The following is an 18,758-nucleotide window of genomic DNA, read 5'->3' on the forward strand; positions in this document are numbered from 1 at the left end:
AAATAAATCTGTGATCTACATATTCGAATGTAACTCAGTACTTTGTTGACAACGTAAGTTTACTTCAACCTGTATAGTAATGAAACATGACTAAGACTGTAGGGCATCATTATAAAATGTGAACACTGTATCACGTATAATATCTTCAGTATGCATACTAATGAACAAAACATTTTCATATTTATGCAGGGATTTCGTCATATTTCAGAAATCGGGAGAAAATAGCTGGTTCACAGATAATACATGTATAGTAACTGTCTTGTTATTTACAGCTTCTAGTTAAGTATATGGTGAGCCATGAATTTATGTGTTTATTTAATATTGAATCGAATCACATGTTCCTGATCTTCAAAATGATATAGCATACCTTTTGTTCATAATGTTGTATATATTATACTCATTACAATGTTTCTTTCAAACTAATTTCGAAAACAATTTTTAACAAACGAAAGTTTATTCTGTTGTTATGAAAACCACATGAGTCCACAGTCCGTGCATCATACATATAAATGTCAAATATCGGTAGTGGGTTTACACGTTCTAAGCTTCTATATTTGTTTGATTCGGATCAGCCATGTAACCCGGCTCATTTATTTCCCTTTCATTATTTGGTGTACGCGATGCTTATATAGAGTGAGCCATGAATTTATGTGTTTAGTTAATAATGAATCGAATCACATGACTTGATCTTCAAAATGATATAGCATACCTTTTGTTCATAATGTTGTATATATTATACTCATTACAATGTTTCTTTCAAACTAATTTCGAAAACATTTTTTTAACAAACGAAAGTTTATTCTACTATTATGAAAACCACATGAGTCCACAGTCCGTGCATCATACATATAAATGTCAAATATCGGTAGTGGGTTTACATGTTCTAAGCTTCCATATTTGTTTGATTCGGATCAGCCATGTAACCCGGCTCATTTATTTCCCTTTCATTATTTGGTGTACGCGATGCTTATATAGAGGGAGCATTGTACGCCCGAAAATACGCTTTGATACTTGTCATAGTGCGTTTGGAAGCAATATAGCGCAAATAAATACATATTCCATGAAACTGGGAAACAACTTCTAACTTCCTGTGTAGGTTATGACGAAAAAGTAATACAGTGGGTAACGATCTAATATTAGCATCCTTGATACAAAATTTGTTTTAAAGATGGACTATTGTATCCAAAAGTTTCAAACATACAATTCAAGAGTTGTCTTGTGGCAGTAAAAAAACACATTTGAACGAAATACAATTTGGTAATTACCAAGTTGCAACATCAAATGTACATGCACGGGAATAAGAATTTGGGATTTGCATAAGTGTAAACTCAAATTTCTCATTTATAACATTTAGTCTACACCCAAGGAAGTAAGAATTTGTTATTTTGGTGCATGTAATTTATAATTATCAATTCGAAAGGCGCAAAAAAGCAATTTTCATTCACAGGGAGTTAGAAGTTATCATCAAGGTGCATGGACTTCACATTTACTAATTTGAAACATGTAAGTTTGTATTGTGGCGGATAATACCCTCCATAAATTGTTATTACATTTGCAGGTACATACAGAAACGTCCCACCAAAACCAAAACGTAAGCAACTGTTTTTACTAACATAAGACCGCCACAGTATCGCTCTTTCTTGTGCGTTCTCGCTGCAACGACAAATCCATTGTAGCAGGAACACTATTCAGTTACTAACATTTTTACATTTGACATAAGATAAAATTCTATGCAAAATAAAATATCAAGAGAAAGACAATGAGCACGTTAAGTAATTTATCATTAATGCATTTTCTTTGGTTATTTAAAAAAACGAACAAACAAACAAACAACAAAAAAGCAACATCAAAATATATTTGCCTACTCAATTTAGTAGTTATATATGTAATATTCAAATTTGTCATCCTGTATCGTAAAAAGAGTGGTATTTAACTTTCTGTGTCTTTACTGGTTGATCCCTTACAATACACATTCCTACTATACCTATGTTTGAATTACAGTTAAGCCGAATCCTGTACCAAAGACACGGCCATCATCGAAACCAAAGCCGGTACTAGAGCCGATATAATTACAACTATTACTAAATTCATAGATTTGCGCGTTTCTGGTTGGCTGCTTCAGCACAACGTATTCATTAGATCTAATTAATATTCATAACTTTACGGACTACTTTTTCGTTTCTGGGCCACGCACTTTCAGTTTCAATTAGCCGATGTTAATGATGTTTTAGTACATTTTCTGACCATATATCATGGAACAAAAATGGAAAAAAATAAAATATTTAATATGAATTATTCATTTTTATATGAATTATTTTATTTTTCCTTTTAATCTTTTTTTAAACATGTATATATTTGCTGCCGCATCTAGCGTTCTGTAAACTTCGTCTGCACAACAACAACAACAACAATGGCCGAAGGGGAATCAGATTTTGTTTTGTTTAAGCAAGGCACTTTCGAATTGTATGAGCCAGAAGAAAGTAGTCAAGAAGAAATTTCCGATGACATTTAGGCCCTCTTGGCTCTTCCTTTCGATAATGAACTTGAAATAGAAAGCGAATCTAAAACTGAAAGTGAAACCACTAACAACCCGGAGTCTACTGGCACCAAAGACGAAAGTGAAAGTGAAGTCATAGGGAATAATGCAGAACAATCAGAAACTGTAGTTGTTGAAGCTAAATCTGTAAATGTAACACAGACTGCTGCTCCTCCCAGATTTAAAAACTTGTCACCAGAAGAAATTAAAAATCAAAGAGAACAAATATGCCCCAAGACTAAACAAAATACCAAGTGTGGAATAAGTTTATTTCAAGGTAAATACTGTGTTACAGCAATATATTAATTAAAAAAAATGCATCTATATATTTAACCGGTATCCTCCATAAAAAACCGATAAAAGTTAATCAAGTTAAACTTGACAATGCGACAGTTTGCACAGCCAGACCAGGATTCGAACCAGGAACCTCCCCAAAACGCAAATTACCATATGTAATTTCCACAATTTTGGGTTTCTCTGCCAATTGAGCTATCTGGTCAGTGGAACTGGCAAAAACACTTAAGATAATTTTTTGATTTCTGGTTTATAAAGCTAAAACGGAGCGCTAAAATGGGAAAAGAAATTGATATGGGGGTTTTCAGTAATGATTCAAGTTTTCTACCAAGTCAGCTATGCATTTAAGCTGATTTACCACCTTTTTCTAATTAGCCTGCTGAAATTCTCACTTTAATATAACATAAAATCATATTTTAATTATTAACAAACATTGTATCAAACAAATACCAATTAGGCGTAGAAAAAAAGTTTGTTTCCGGTATCCCGACCTACCCGAAATGTTTGGCCCAACCCAAAATGACATTGTAGGAGTTTTTATTTCTTCAAATATTTAACAAAACGTTGTAAAACTGCATTTTTTATGCTTTTAATAAGCCATTGTCTTTAATGTTATAAATCAGCTCACTTATGCTCTAAAAAATAACCCCTTATTTCTATTCATTTTTTTACATACAAAAGTAGTTTCCAAAAAGTGCCAATTAATAAACATTCAAAGAAACAAAAAAATTTACCAACATACCTACTCTTTTTTTTCTTTAGCATGTTACCGGAAACAAACAATCCTTTTTTAGGCCTTATACCTAAATTGTAATATACTTCTTTAAACTTCTTGCATGCTTAAAAATGCCAAATTTACAAGTACCTAGTAGTCTATATGATAACTGAATTATTGTTTTTAAGAATGGAGCATTGGGAGATATGGTCATAAAATTAATCTGGAAACTGCCCAAAAGGGGCAACTGAACAACTATTTAAAGCAATTCTATGCAGAAGCACAACCCAAAATTACACCAGAGAGTAAAAGAAAATTTCAAGACACAAACCTAGCTTCAGAATACCAACGTAACACAATGAAAAATGCACGAGCAGCCATTAACAGACATTTCCGTGACATTAGCAGGAGCATAGATATTGTCCGTGATACTGCTTTTCAGGAGGCAAATGATGTTTAGACGCGAAACTAAAATCTAACCTAAAAGCTGACTTAACCTAGCAACTGCCCACGAACCAATCATTCCACCTAAAGATCTGAATACATACCTTCTTATCTGGAAGCGAATGATCCTATAGCACTCAGATACCTGGTTCATCCTCAGTATACAGTTTGTATCTCGGGGCCTTGAATTTAACCGACAGTTGAACCGCAACAGCCTTCAGATTTGTGCTGATGAGGAAGGCAGGGAGTACATTCGTCTTACCCATGACGTAAAGGAAAAACAAAATCAAAGTGGCGTCACAAATGAAAAGAGAATTTATGCTATAGAAGGTGACAGTGAAAATTGTACTGTATAGAACTTGAAGGCTTTTATGGCTCACTATGACCAAAGAGCTGAAAAGCTATTTTGCCATGTAAACAGACTAGTTTTGGAGGCTCCAGATTTTTGTCAGATTTGGTACAACACTGAATCAGTCAGCACCAAACAATTCACCAGTTTTATGGGCGATATTTCAGGAAATGCAGGTTTTGACACGCGGTAATAATGTTTCCAGTTAATTTCATTTCAATTTTTTGTTTTAAAAAAGTTGGATTCTAAAAATCAATACTGAATATTTCACACAGATCTTCAAATAAGAATTGAATGGCATTTTTCTGCGGTCCATTGATATATATCCTGTCAAGAAGTTTACGACTAATTTACATAAACACCGAAAATTGTATCTTATTGTACGGTACCATTGCATTTTCAGACACAACCCACACTGCCTTCGTGCTCCCGGGGCTGCATGATGCCGGATGTGAGCATATAATGTTTATAACCGGACATCGTAACGAAGCATCTGTTCGGTCGTACAGCTGAGGAACGACAACAGAGCAGAAAATGAAGATGTCTAAAATCCTCACCAAATATCAACTGACACCAAGGAAAATTCTCAGCTAAATTCATGTGCAGTTCCGGTTCCCAACTCGGGTGGTCCATATCCAACCTATGAAAATACAAAACTCACCATGTGTCAACAAGATTCCGGAATGTTGATCCGTCTTCGTGCACATTTAGCAACTGCACATTCACTTTGCAAAGTAGCCTACATACTCAAAATTCATTTAGATTTTTCAGTTATAAAAACTGAAAACACAATTTCAATTTGAAAAACAGATTCTGAATTATGTTCACTTTGTTACATGTTACAGTTCATTGTTCCGTTGTTTACATTTTCCATACCTGATCTAATTTCTAGAACACGGGTACATAATACATGCTGACCTGTTAAATATAAATTGATATAAACCCATGTGAACAGAATGATGAACTAATTGCCTATTTATCTATCCGCTACCCTATACATTTCTGGCTATCCACGCTGGGACGGTGCCGTACCACCAAATTCTAAAATTGATTTGTTCATAATATGACAATTCTGGGGCCTAGTTAATTGCCATGGCTACGGCGGTGAGGGGAGGGTTAAATGACTGGTCCGTTCGTACGTCCGTAACACTTCGTGTCCGATCCATATCACTTAAACCCCTTGAAGTATTTTCATAAAACTTGGGTCAAATGACCAGTTCATCAAGGCGATATGTAGAACTCATGACACAGCCATGTCGGTGTCACAAATTGACATACGGGCCTTATTTTATATGTATTGTAAATGCAGGTATTGCATCATCTTTTTGTAAATTTTTGAGTTATTGAGGTAAATGTCAGATTTCATGCATAAAATACCTCTAATATTTTTCTGTATTTCATAACTTAAATTTCCATGTTAATTTCATTAAATTCGGTTCAGTAACAAGAAAGTTGATATTTTATAAACTTCAGTAATTTATGTTTTTATCCCCAAAACCACTATAATGGGCCTCAAATTGTCAATTTAAATTCGCGCCAAAGTAGTTAGATTCCCCGGCTATATCGTGAATCCCGTGAAAATAGAAATAGTAAGAGTCCACGGCTTAGCCGTGAATCCCATGAAATTTAGTATTTGGCGGGACATTACCCTTTAAATAGACTGGACTAGATATGCCTTGCGCACACCACCTTACGACTTTATAGACGAATCTATGTCTGAATTATTTTCTTGCTAGAAAGGGGGGGTCGCAGTTAGGTGTCTGCGCAAAATGTTTTTTGATTTTCTTTATATTTTATGACAATACACCTACATGTATTAAGTTTCATTCACAAGTGTTACTGTTATCAGCTTTTACATAATTTTATAGAAATTCACATTTAAAGTGGGTGGGGTAATTTGACATGTAACCAACCAGGAACACAATCTCCGCCGCGTTTTTAAAAATGGTTCAAACTTTTTACTTGGAACTTTCGTGATAAAATAACTATGCAATGGACATTTACACAACATGTTGCGTTTTAAATTGTCTTGAATACTTTTTTCAACACAGAGCCACACAGTGGCCTAATCAAATTTACTGATTTTCAATGGACGAACTTCACCAAAAATCTAAAACATTTTTTATTAGTTGAGATATTTAGGTGTTATTTTCAGCAGATATTGTAAGCTAAATAAACATTAAAATGACAATATATCAGTACACTCTGATTAATATTGGAAGAGTGGTACACTCTCAAACTAGGGAAAAGTGGGTGGGGTAAATAAACATGCGAAGCTAAACATTCGAAGCAACACAACTATAGGAATAATAATTTTGCAGTTCAAGAAATGGCCTCAGATTATCTACTACTATCTTAATTATGCCTCTATGAGTGGTAGGGGCATATAGATTTGGTCTTGTCCGTGCATGTGAGCATCCGTCCGTCGCACGAAGTTCTTGACGCATCTAGCTCAAAAAGTATTTGATACAAATTGATGAAAAGTTGCGTGAGTCTTTATCGTGATATGTACTTGCGTACCTTCTATTTTTTGTCTGGCTCCGTCCCTTATTTCGAGAGTTATGGCCCCTGACATAGTCAAAAACACATATTTTCACTTTGTGACACGCCTAGCTCAGAAAGTATTTGATATAGAATGTGTCTGTAGGACACACGGTGTGCCCCCACTTGTACATTTGTCAAAAATAAGGGGCAATAATTCAATGATTCATGTTTGCAGTTTTAAGGGGATATAGCCTCAACAAACATTTTATACAAAGGATTCATCATTCTAGGCCATATACCTCTTGAACTATGAGCATCGCAAACAAAACATCCACTATTTTGGCTATTTTAAGGGCAATAACTCTGTAATAAGCGCTAAGGTTCTCAAGAAGAATGCCAAGTGTGCAAGGTCACATCATAATCAAGACTCATGCAGTGCTTCATGAATTTACATCAAACTTTCTGAGCTAGGCACGTCATTAGGTAAAAATGTGCATTTTGAACCATTTCAGGGGCCATAACTCTGGAAATAGAGGTCAGACGTCAAATAGGAGGTTCACAAGTTCATATCATGATAAAGACTCATGCATGGTTTCATCAATTTATATGTAATACTTTCTGAGCTAGGCGCACAACAAGGTGAAAATGTGCATTTTTGACTATTTCAGGGGCCATAACTCTAGAAATAGGGGGCAGAGTCAGGCAAAAAATAGGAGATGCTCAAGTTCATATCACAATAATGATTCATGCAATACTTTTTGCGCTATCCACATCACAACGTGAAAATGTGCATTTTTGACTATTTCAGGGGCCAAAACTCTGGAAAAAGGGTGTATAGACCGTAGAAAAATAAAAGGTGCGCAAGTTCATATCATGGTTAAGATTCATGCAAGGTTTCATCAATCTATATCAAATACTTTCTGAGCTAGGCGTGTCACAAGGTGAAAATATGTGTTTTTGACTATGTCAGGGGCCATAATTCTGGAAAGAAGGGGCGGAGCCAGACAAAAAATAAAAGGTACGCAAGTACATATCACGATAAAAGCTCATGCAATTTTTCATCAATTTATATCAAATACTTTTTGAGCTAGGTGCGTCAAGAACTTCGGGCGACGGACTGACCCTCAGACACACGGATGCACGGACAAGACCAAATCTATATGCCCCCACCACTCATACGGGAATAATTAAGATAGAAGTAGATAATCTGAGGCCATTTCTTGAACTGCAAAATTATTATTCCTATAGTTGTGTTGCTTCGAATGTTTAGCTTCGCATGTTTATTTACCCCACCCACTTTTCCCTAGTTTGAGAGTGTACCACTCTTCCAATATTAATCAGAGTGTACTGATATATTGTCATTTTACTGTTTATTTAGCTTACAATATCTGCTGAAAATAACACCTAAATATCTCAACTAATAAAAAATGTTTTAGGTTTTTGGTGAAGTTCGTCCATTGAAAACCAGTAAATTTGATTAGGCCACTTTGTGGCTCTGTGTTGAAAAAAGTATTCAAGACAATTTAAAACGCAACATGTTGTGTAAATGTCCATTGCATAGTTATTTTATCACGAAAGTTCCAGGTAAAAAGTTTGAACCATTTTTAAAAACGCGGCGGAGATTGTGTTCCGGGCTGGTGACATGTCAAATTACCCCACCCACTTTAAATGTAAATTTCTATAAAAGTAAGTCAAAACTGATAACAGTAACACTTGTGAATGAAACTTAATACATGTAGGTATATTGTCATAAAATATAGAGAAAATCAAAAAACATTTTGCGCAGACACCTAACTGCGACCCCCCCTTTATGCTCGATCGAGGTAAGAAATTTATTTGTTAGATTTTTGTATGATTTTTGCATTACGATTTTTCTTTGGTAAATTTTTGTTCATTCTACAGAATTCTGTAACATTTACTTTTCGGCATATGATTTTAGCTAGTTTCGGTATGTCAGGATGATTTATTAAATTTTTCAGACTTTTGTAAATTATTTCGAAAGAGGAATCTAAAATGTTTCGTTTATATAAGATGTAAAATTTGTACTGAAATTTGTAACATGATATTTATAAAGTACTTTGTTTCAAAAACTTATGTCAAACATTTTTGTTAATTATGGAACGCCATTACTGCATTGTATTGTTATGTATAAATCTATATGGCAAGTCTAGTACTGTGTATATAATATATTGTTGTAATTTGTAATTGTGTGCCAGTCTATAGCACATCTAATTAATGTCCGTTGTAGTGTATGGCATTTGATATTATATGGATGCCAACTATGATATAACGTTTGATTTATATTGAATTTTGTTAATTTGTAGTTGTAAATAATAGCTGCAGTTTATCATGTCCGTATCTATAATGTTTCATCATATACTTTTCATATCTTTTTCATACTTTAACTTTAGTCTTTTAAGTAAGTAATCTTTGTAATAATGGAAGTAATAAGTGACGTATTTTAATCATGTGACGTTTGAACTTAGTAGCACATATGTTTTGTATAAGTAGCACGTATTATTTATGGGAGCCTACGGAGGTATGGTGTACCCAAAGGAGCAGTTTTATGCCCTGACTTATTTGTTTTGCTATGGTGCTTACCATATGTTATATATTTTAGCTTCTTCCGCCAGACGATTTTACCTGGTGATGTCATAACCCGGAAGTACAATGCCCGAGGCTCACTTGTCTTCACTCGCCTGGATGTGATATTCCCAGCGCAGAGCTTTCGTCCCATGGTTGTGCCGTAAACCGCAAAGACGATGATTTTTGTTATCCTCTGAAGTCAGCTCAGGGATGCAATCACCTACCACCATAGGGAGCCAACACGGAATCAACGTATTCACGGTTTAAAGGGACTGTATTTTGAATTTAGAAGCTGCGTTTTGTTTGTGCTACTTAAAGTTCACAATTGAATTAAAGAACTGTGTCACGTCAGATTAGAATGGAATTTAAGAACTTTTGTATCTAGAGATACTGAACTTTTTTTTTTTCTTTCTTATAATCAGTTTTTTTTTCTTTTCATATCTATTCATTGTTAATAATCATCTTATGTAAATAAATTTGTAAATATTGTAAAGGGTGTTGATTTGTTCTGATGGTTACTGTCGCCGGTACGGCCTTTCCTGTCACAGTCGGCTCAAGGTCAAGATTCGAGGTCAAAGGTTTGAGCCTTCCATTTTGTTAATGTGTCCGCTCTGTATCTCCAAACCCCTTGAAGGGTTTTCAAGAAGCTTGGGTCAATTAACCACCTCATCAAGACGATGTGCAGAACTCATGAGTCAGCCATGTTGGCTCGTGGTCAAGGTCACAATTCAAGGTCAACGGTTTGAGCTTTTCTATTTGTGTCCGGTCTGTTTCTCCTAGACCCCTTGAAGAATTTTCATTAGACTTTAGTAACAAAATCACCTTTTCAAGACAATGTGCAGACTTTATGAGTCAGCAATGTCGGCTCAAGGTCAAGGTCAAAACTAAAGGTCAAATTTTGAGCTTTCCATTTTGTGTCCAGTCTGTATCTACTAAATCCCTTGAAGGATTTTCGTGCATCTTTGATCAAATGATCACCTCATCAAGACAATGTGCATACCTCATGAGTCAGCTATGTCTGCTCAAGGCCAAGGTCGAAGTCACATGTCATTAAAATGTGGCTATACGTGGCCTGCAATATATTTCGAACAAAGTCATATGCCATTTCACTGTGGCTATCCTTGGCCTGTAATAAACCTCTATTATATACCTGATATCCAACAAAGTCATATTTCATTTCACCGTGGCTATCTTTGGCCTGTAAAATACTTCTATATTGCTGATATCTGACAAAGTCACATGTCATTTTACTGTGGCTATCCGCGGCTACCCTACATGAGAATTGCAATAAAAAATGGCGGAAATTTGCATTTGTATTTCTTCTTAAATTATGATTTAACGTTTCATTTTTTTGGTTGACTATTCAATGAATGAGAGAGCCTTAATTGCCAGGGAGTAGTAATTAAGTGGTCGGTAAAACCAATCAATTATTAGGTGTGTTACTGACTCTCTACGGAAATATGTAGGGTCAATACCCTCGCCCTCTATAAAGCATACTGACACTACATATTTCCGTAGAGGGTCAGTACCAAACCCATTGATTAATAATATTGGAGATACAATACAACAAAGTCAATGTCATTTTACTGTGGCTATCCTGGGCCTGTAATATGCCTCTCTATTGGCTGTATAAAGAAAAATTATATGTCATTTTACTGCGGCTATCCCTGGCCTGTAATAAACTTCTATACATGTGTTATACAGGCGTAACATATGTCATTTACTGTGAGAATTCTTGGCATCTTGGCATGTAATATACCTCTATATAGCTGATATCAAACAAAGTCATATGTCATTTTACTGTTGCTATCCAGGGCTTGTTAAATACTTCTATATTGTTTTTATCAAACAAAGTCATATGTCATTTTACTGTGGCTAACCTTGGTATGCAATATACTTCTATACTGATGATATCGAACAAAGACAAACGTCATTTCACTGTGGCTATCCTGGGCCTGTAATATACTTCTATTTTGGTGATATCGAACAAACACATATATCACTTCACTGTGAGTATGCGTGGCCTGTAAAATAGTTATGTGCTGATGATATCGAACAAAGGCATACTGCATTACACTGTGGCTATCCTAGGCCTGTAATATACATCTATATTGGTGGTGATATCCAATATATACGTCATTTCACTGTGGATATCTTTGGTCAGGAATATACTTCTATTTTGATGATATCGAACAAAGTCATAAGTCATTTCACTGTGAGTATCCGAGGCCTGTAATATACTTCTCTGTTGACGTTATCGAATAAAGTCAAATGGCCTTTCACTGTGGCTATCCGTGGCCTGTAATATACTGCTATATTGATGATGTCCAACAAAATCATGTCATTTTACTGTGGCTATCCTTGGCCTGTAATATTTGTTTGTTTGTTTGTTTTGGGTTTAACGCCGTTTTTCAACAGTATTTCAGTCATATAACGGCGGGAAGTTAACCTAACCAGTGTTCCTGGATTCTGTACCAGTACAAACCTGTTCTCCGCAAGTAACTGCCAACTTCCCCACATGAATCAGAGGTGGAGGACTAATGATTTCAGACACAATGTCGTTTATCAAATAGTCACGGAGAACATACGCCCCGCCCGAGGATCGAACTCGCGACCCCGAGATCCGTAGACCAACACTCTTACCTACTGAGCTAAGCGGGCGGGCTTTTGGCCTGTAATATATCATTATATGGCCGGTCACGAACAAAGGCATATGTTATTTCGTTGTGGCTATCCCTGGCCTGTAATATATTTATATTTTGGTGATATACAGAAAAGTCAAATGTCATTTTACTGTGGCTATCCTTAGCCTGAAATATACTTTTATATTGATGATATCCAACAAAGACCTATGTCATTTAACTGTGGCTATCTGCGGCCTGTTATATATTTCTATTGGTTATATCAAACAAGGTCATATGGCATTTCACTGTTGCTATCCGAGGCTTGTAATATTCATCTATATTGATGCTATTAACCAAGGCCATATTGCATTTTATTGTAGCTATCCGTGGCCTATAATACACCTCTATATTGATAATATCCAATAAAGTTATATGTCATTTTACTGTGGCTATCCTTGGCCTGTTATATACTTCTATACTGGTGATATACAGAAAGGTCATAATTCATTTTTCTGTGACAATCATTTGCCTGTAATATACTTCTATATTGATGATATCGAACAAAATCATATGCTTTCATATTGTTGATATCGAACAGAGTCATATGTCATTTCACTCCGGCTATCCGTACCCTGTATTCTAACACGACCAGCGAATAACCAACATACATGTAGAGCAAAATCTATCTCGGGTTATTCTGAAATAAACCACTCGCGTGCAATGACGTCATCCGATCCAGGTGCATAGCACGGTCGTTAAAAGTAGTTTCCATTTTTTCTAACACTGTTGATACTAGTGTGTCGTGTTAGAATCGAAATAACAAGTTCCCAAGTGTGATTTGTCGTAGAATAATCCGAGTTTTTCCGACATGGATGTCATTTATTGTCTTATTTTAGAATTTTCCGATAAATTAGTCTTTCTTACGTGCAAATATCTTAATTTTACATTCAAACTTCGTCAAAAGATGTAGATCTATTTTACGGTCGTCGATAACTCTGAACTTCTGTTAAATATCGAATTTTGTCAATACTGAAAGCTTAATTCGTGACACTAGTCTATATCTTATTTAGCATCAAAAAATTTCTCAAAAGTTGTAGCTTTAGTTAATATACTGCTCTGTTTTAAATTTTCCGCGTCTATATTTTAAGAAGTTGTTTTTTAACCAGGTTTTCAACAAAAACCTGAGTTATTAGATTGGGGTAGATGTCGGTCGGGCGGGCGGGCGGCGGCGGCGGCGTCAAACTGGTGTTTCCGGTCAATAACTTTTGTTTCGGTAAAGATATTTGAATAAAACTTGGTATGTATGTAGCTTATATCAAGACAAAGGCTGGGATTGATTTTGGGGTTTCTGGGGTTAAGGTCAAGGGCACTGTTACTTAAAATAGAAAAAGGGTTTCCGGTCAATAACTTTTGTTTCGGTAAAGATATTTGAATAAAACTTGGTATGTATGTAGCTTATATCAAGACAAAGGCTGCGATTGATTTTGGGGTTTCTAGGGTCAAGGTCAAGGTCACTGTTACTTAAAATAGAAAAAGGGTTTCCGGTCAATGAGCTATCATGATGAAACTTGGTGTATAGAAAACTTATATAAAGTTGTAGCTTGGGATTGATTTTGGGATTTCTGGGATCAAGGTCAAGGTCATTGTTACTAAAAATAGGGTTAGGTTAGGGTTAGGGTTAGCATATCTTCTACATGCATGGAGGAATTCCGATGAATATTGGCACAATTGTTCACCATCATGAGACGGAGTGTCATGCGCAAGAACCAGGTCCCTAGGTCTAAGGTCAAGGTCACACTTAGAGGTCAAAGGATACAAGAATGAAAACTTTGTCCGCAGCATATCTTCTTCATGCATAGAGGGATTTTGATGTAACTTGGCACAATTATACACCATCATGAGACGAAGTGTCTTGCGCAGTTCCCTTCTTTAGAATTACTTCCCTTTGTTGTTACTATAAATAGCTTATATTGTAACTTTTTCATTACTAGACGTAGGGAAAAATCGAGACCACATTTCTGTAGTACAACATGCATGTTACATCCAACTTTGAGGTGTATTTTGACCAATCTCTACCTGGTAAGGATTTCTGTGTGGACTTACAATTTTTTTTTTTTTTTGTATTTTTTTTTTTTTTTTTTTTTTTCTTTTAACTTCCCTTAGTTGTTACTATAAATAACTTATATTGTAACTATTTTATAATTGACCGTAGGGAAAAACCAAGACCACTTTTCTGTGGTACAACATAGTTGTTACTTTCTAATTTTAGGTGTATTTTATGGTATCTCTACCTGGTAAGGAGTTTTTTGTGGACTTAGAAAAACAAAAGAATTACAATGATTACTAAACAACCACAAAATTAAAATTACATCAGCAAATACAGGTTCTAGAGTAAAGAAATTTGCTTTGATGGGCGTATATTGTGACATTCTGGCACTCTTGTTTATTCTTATGAAAAGTGTTGAAAACCTGGTTTCGTGGCATTGCCGCGTTTCTTGTTAAAGAATAATGTGCAATTGAACAGTGAAATGCTACTACAAGCGACAAGAGAGCGCTCAAGTAATACTGTATGACGAAATGGAAATGACGTCATCGTCTATGAGATATAATTACGTCATGTGGCCTCGTGTCTTTTTTTGCACTTTAGATTGCAATTTTGCATTACACTAGCCAAGAGTTATGCTCAAAATCAATTAAAGAAAGGGGTCAAAGGTAAGGTTTTAGTTGTCTTAATACTCTTGGTACTCTTATAAATATGTAAAAGACAACATACACTTGAAAAATAGATCTCTGAATTGAAGTTACAACATATTTGACTCTTAATTTAGATGTGGAGAATAGATCTCTGACTCTGTATTGAATGTTACAACATATTTGACTCTTAAATTAGATGTAGAGACTAGAGATGTCTGGATCATTTATTTGTGATATTACATAGTCTAAATTTACCGGCTTTCATTACTGTCACATTATACCTCTGCCCGTAACACAAGGAAGGGTAGATTTATTGAGTTATGTTTGCCGGAACTCTATCATTACTTTTTTAAGAATAATTTTCATGGGAATCAGCTACACCAGTTTAAAAGTTCACCTTTTATATTTTCACAGTGTCTTCTTTCAAGCGAACCCAAAACTAAGAGACGAAATAGATTCAACGTTTAACAGTTTGCTACAGTTTTTTATTTATTTTATTTTCTTACACATGCCCTGATCCAGGGTCGGGCCGAGGGTGTCTGTGCCCTTGCCCCCACCTGTTATACGCAGTGTGTACAATTAGCCTGCTGGTGGCATTTTTTCTACCTTTGCGACCAGTACAGACTAGGATCAGCCTGATTATGGTATGGGTTATTCGCCATTCAGTCGGTATAATTTCGGTAAGCATTCCTTATAACAGTAAATGGTATTGTCCAAATTAAAAGATGGACAAGTGAATTATAGAAATTTAGCAGGGTAAGGGTTAAACACACAGCGGTTGTTCGTTGTTGTTACTGATGTTGAAAAATGCGTACCTGAAATCCTGGCTACTCCTATTGCGATGTGTCCTTGGGCAAGACACTTTATCTCGTCTGCCTGAGGCTCAGCCGATCCAGCTGTAAATGAATATAGGTAATTTGCTTAGGGTAAGGTATAACTGGTTTTAACTGTTATTTAACCTTTAGCCTGCTGGCGGCGAATATTTCTGCCTTTGCGACCAGTGCAGACCAAGATCAGCCTGCACATCCGTGCAGTCTGATCATGATCTGCACTGTTCGCTATTCAGTCAGTAAATTTTCAGTGAAAACCCCTTTGAGTAATAAGTGGTACTGTCCAAATTGAAAGATGGACCAGTCCATTATAGAAATATAGCAGGGTAAGGGTTAAATAGGGTCTTTCATAAGCTCTGCAGAGCGTTATAGATTTTAAATGTTTCAAAAAGCTACGGTTAAAAAAAAATCACCATTGCCATTACCTCCAGCTGTATCTTTAATGAATTCAAAGGACATCAATAAATGGTTGAAAACAATAGGAGAATGGTGAAATCCTACTAGGAGAATGATATTTACATATGTATTCCCAGTTTTAGTACCTATTTATTCACTACCTTTAAAAATCTTCGCAAAGACATAAATTGTTGGAATTACCATCTTTGTGATTCCCTCATAGGCACTGAATGGTTTTAAGAAGAGGACTATGTTTTGGGGAAATAGCTCTCAGTATTTGGACAAAGTCAAATTTTGGGGACAACTGCCTGATATAAAATATTTTTTTCTGGGAATAAATGGCCTTTTGACTGCCCCTGTTATAGAAGGAAAGAAAAACTCAGATATAAGGTATATCATTTGTCCTAGAGATTGAGATCAAAATGTACTTTCCATGTGAAATGTGTCCTTTGTAGACATATGCATAATGATCTTAAATTTAAATTAAAAAATAGCAAAACACTGACAGACAATGCACACAATTCTTTCTCATTTCAGAATCAGAAACAGACAGCAATGTGGACCAAAATGAGAAACCACAGACAAAAGGTATAATGTAACACCATAAATCATGGTCGTATTTTGCTCAACTCAGTAAATCAGTTGAACACAACTTCAATTTTTTCAACTATTTATATTTATAAGGTTTGACTAATAGTCTTCACTTTGTCATGAAAAGTAGACCTCATGCATCAGGTTTCAAACCTCTTGCTTCCACCATTTTCAAAATAATGTGCAATAACGTTACGCCATGATCCGATTTGTCAAACGTGCAGAACTACCATAATACGGAATCCTATTTCCACAATTGACTTTTCGGCCAGACAGACACATGACAACTGGAAACTGAGCGTTAGTTTTCAACTTTTCTGCCTGTAAATCTACCTGTCGTACAAAGTCTTGAAGCTTTCGACACGACTGTTGTCTTCAAAATTTCAACATTTACACCCAAAATTTAGCAGGAAAAGTAGAGATTAAAAAGAGTTAATTTTAACTTTTTGCAGTAAGAAATTCCATTGAAAAGCTGAATTTTATAGCACGACAATTGAGATGATTGTACAGCTAAAAGTAGAATTTTGTAATTCTTAACTTCTACTTGTAATGTCAGATCTCGTTTCGCGACAAAACGAAATTAAGAGCATTTAACGTAAACCTATCGCAGCAGTATAAAATTTCTGCATTTATTCGGGCGGTATTTTTAACAGTTCACCAAATCATCGGGACAGACGAGGCTTGTAGGAATGATGTAAGTGATAGTTCTTTGATTCTGTGAAATTATTGAAACACCACCCGAATAAATAAAACGATTAATGATTAGAAAAAATAAAATGAAGTATTTTGAAACATTATTTTTTGCCCTATGGTATTTGTTTACTTGTGCTTTGTGATATATTTAAGTGTTATACTTAAGCTAAAACTATGCGCTTATATCTGATATGCGCCTATAGACAAGCCGTGTGCGCCTATTTTTGATATATTTTGAAGAAAACGAAAGTAAAACATGGACATGGACATGCGCAGTGAACTACTTCTTTTTATTGCATATAGTATATATACATAATGAAAGCATAACTGATAATAGTGTGAAGAAAGATAAGCGTAATTTTATTGTAACACTTGTTGACTTGCTTCTTCTAAGGTACGATACAAGAATAAGACCACGCGTGAACCAGTCTCAGATCATCAAGATTAATTCGACATTCATTCCACAGAGCTTGCTGGAATTCGACACATCAGAAGTTTTCTGTTCTTGGATACTTCCGGCTTCGTTGGCAAGTCGAAGTAATTACTTGGAAACCTAGCGATTACGCAGACACGAACTGCATCAAAGTGATGATATATGAAATATGGACCCCAAGTCTCCTCATATTAAAGGTATTTCTGTTATTATTAACATTCTTGTATAGATATTTTTAAAGGACCAGTAGGACAGACAAATTTGTAAATGTCAGACTGTAAGTGGTGTGGACCTTTAAGCAACGAGTCATCTTATAAACCTATTCTTATTAATTTGCCAGTTCGAAAATTCAAAGCGTAAAACGTTTCTTGTATCATTCTATTGTACATTAGGCTTTTGATGGCGATGGTGTTGTCGGCAGTTGAAAAAGAGATATATCCAAAATATCATCAGAAGGGTTTGTTCAATGGGTTTCTGAAGGCATCTACAGGTATACAGTTCTATTCTAAAATAACAAATCTCCGAAATGAATTGAAAATTCTCTGCTACGAAGAACGTAAATTTAAAAAACAATTTACCTGCAAGATAAAATGAAACTACACTTACACGTACGAGTTTATGAACATAAACAACATCCTTTCAACAGATTCCGCATGCATTGGACATTTAATCATGTTAATCGGAATTGACAAATGCGCAATGCGTTTCGCGTTACATCAGGGTTCTATCACTGTGAAAAACGAGACTGTACAAGTTCAAAATGCATTGAATTTGAAAATCTTGTGAGATCTGATTGTTCCAGATATCGACTGGAGTTTCCTAATAAATTGAAAAAGGGGCCAAATAAATACTTTTTTGTCACCTTTTCTACATCAGACGTTTTTTTTTTGTTATACAAGAAACCACAGTTATGAATAGTCTTAAATGTACATTAGTTACTTTAGTCTTTATTGGTGATAGCAATAACTTTTTGGAATTTCCCGGCTATTTGTAACCGTCTTAATTTCATTACCAAACCTGAAAAAAGTCTGTCAATAATCATACATTAGTAAGGGGCTGGACATACTATACATAAGGTCAAGGTCATGT

The sequence above is a fragment of the Mercenaria mercenaria genome, chromosome 16 (assembly GCF_021730395.1).
Source record: "Mercenaria mercenaria strain notata chromosome 16, MADL_Memer_1, whole genome shotgun sequence".
NCBI classification, from domain to species: domain Eukaryota; kingdom Metazoa; phylum Mollusca; class Bivalvia; order Venerida; family Veneridae; genus Mercenaria; species Mercenaria mercenaria.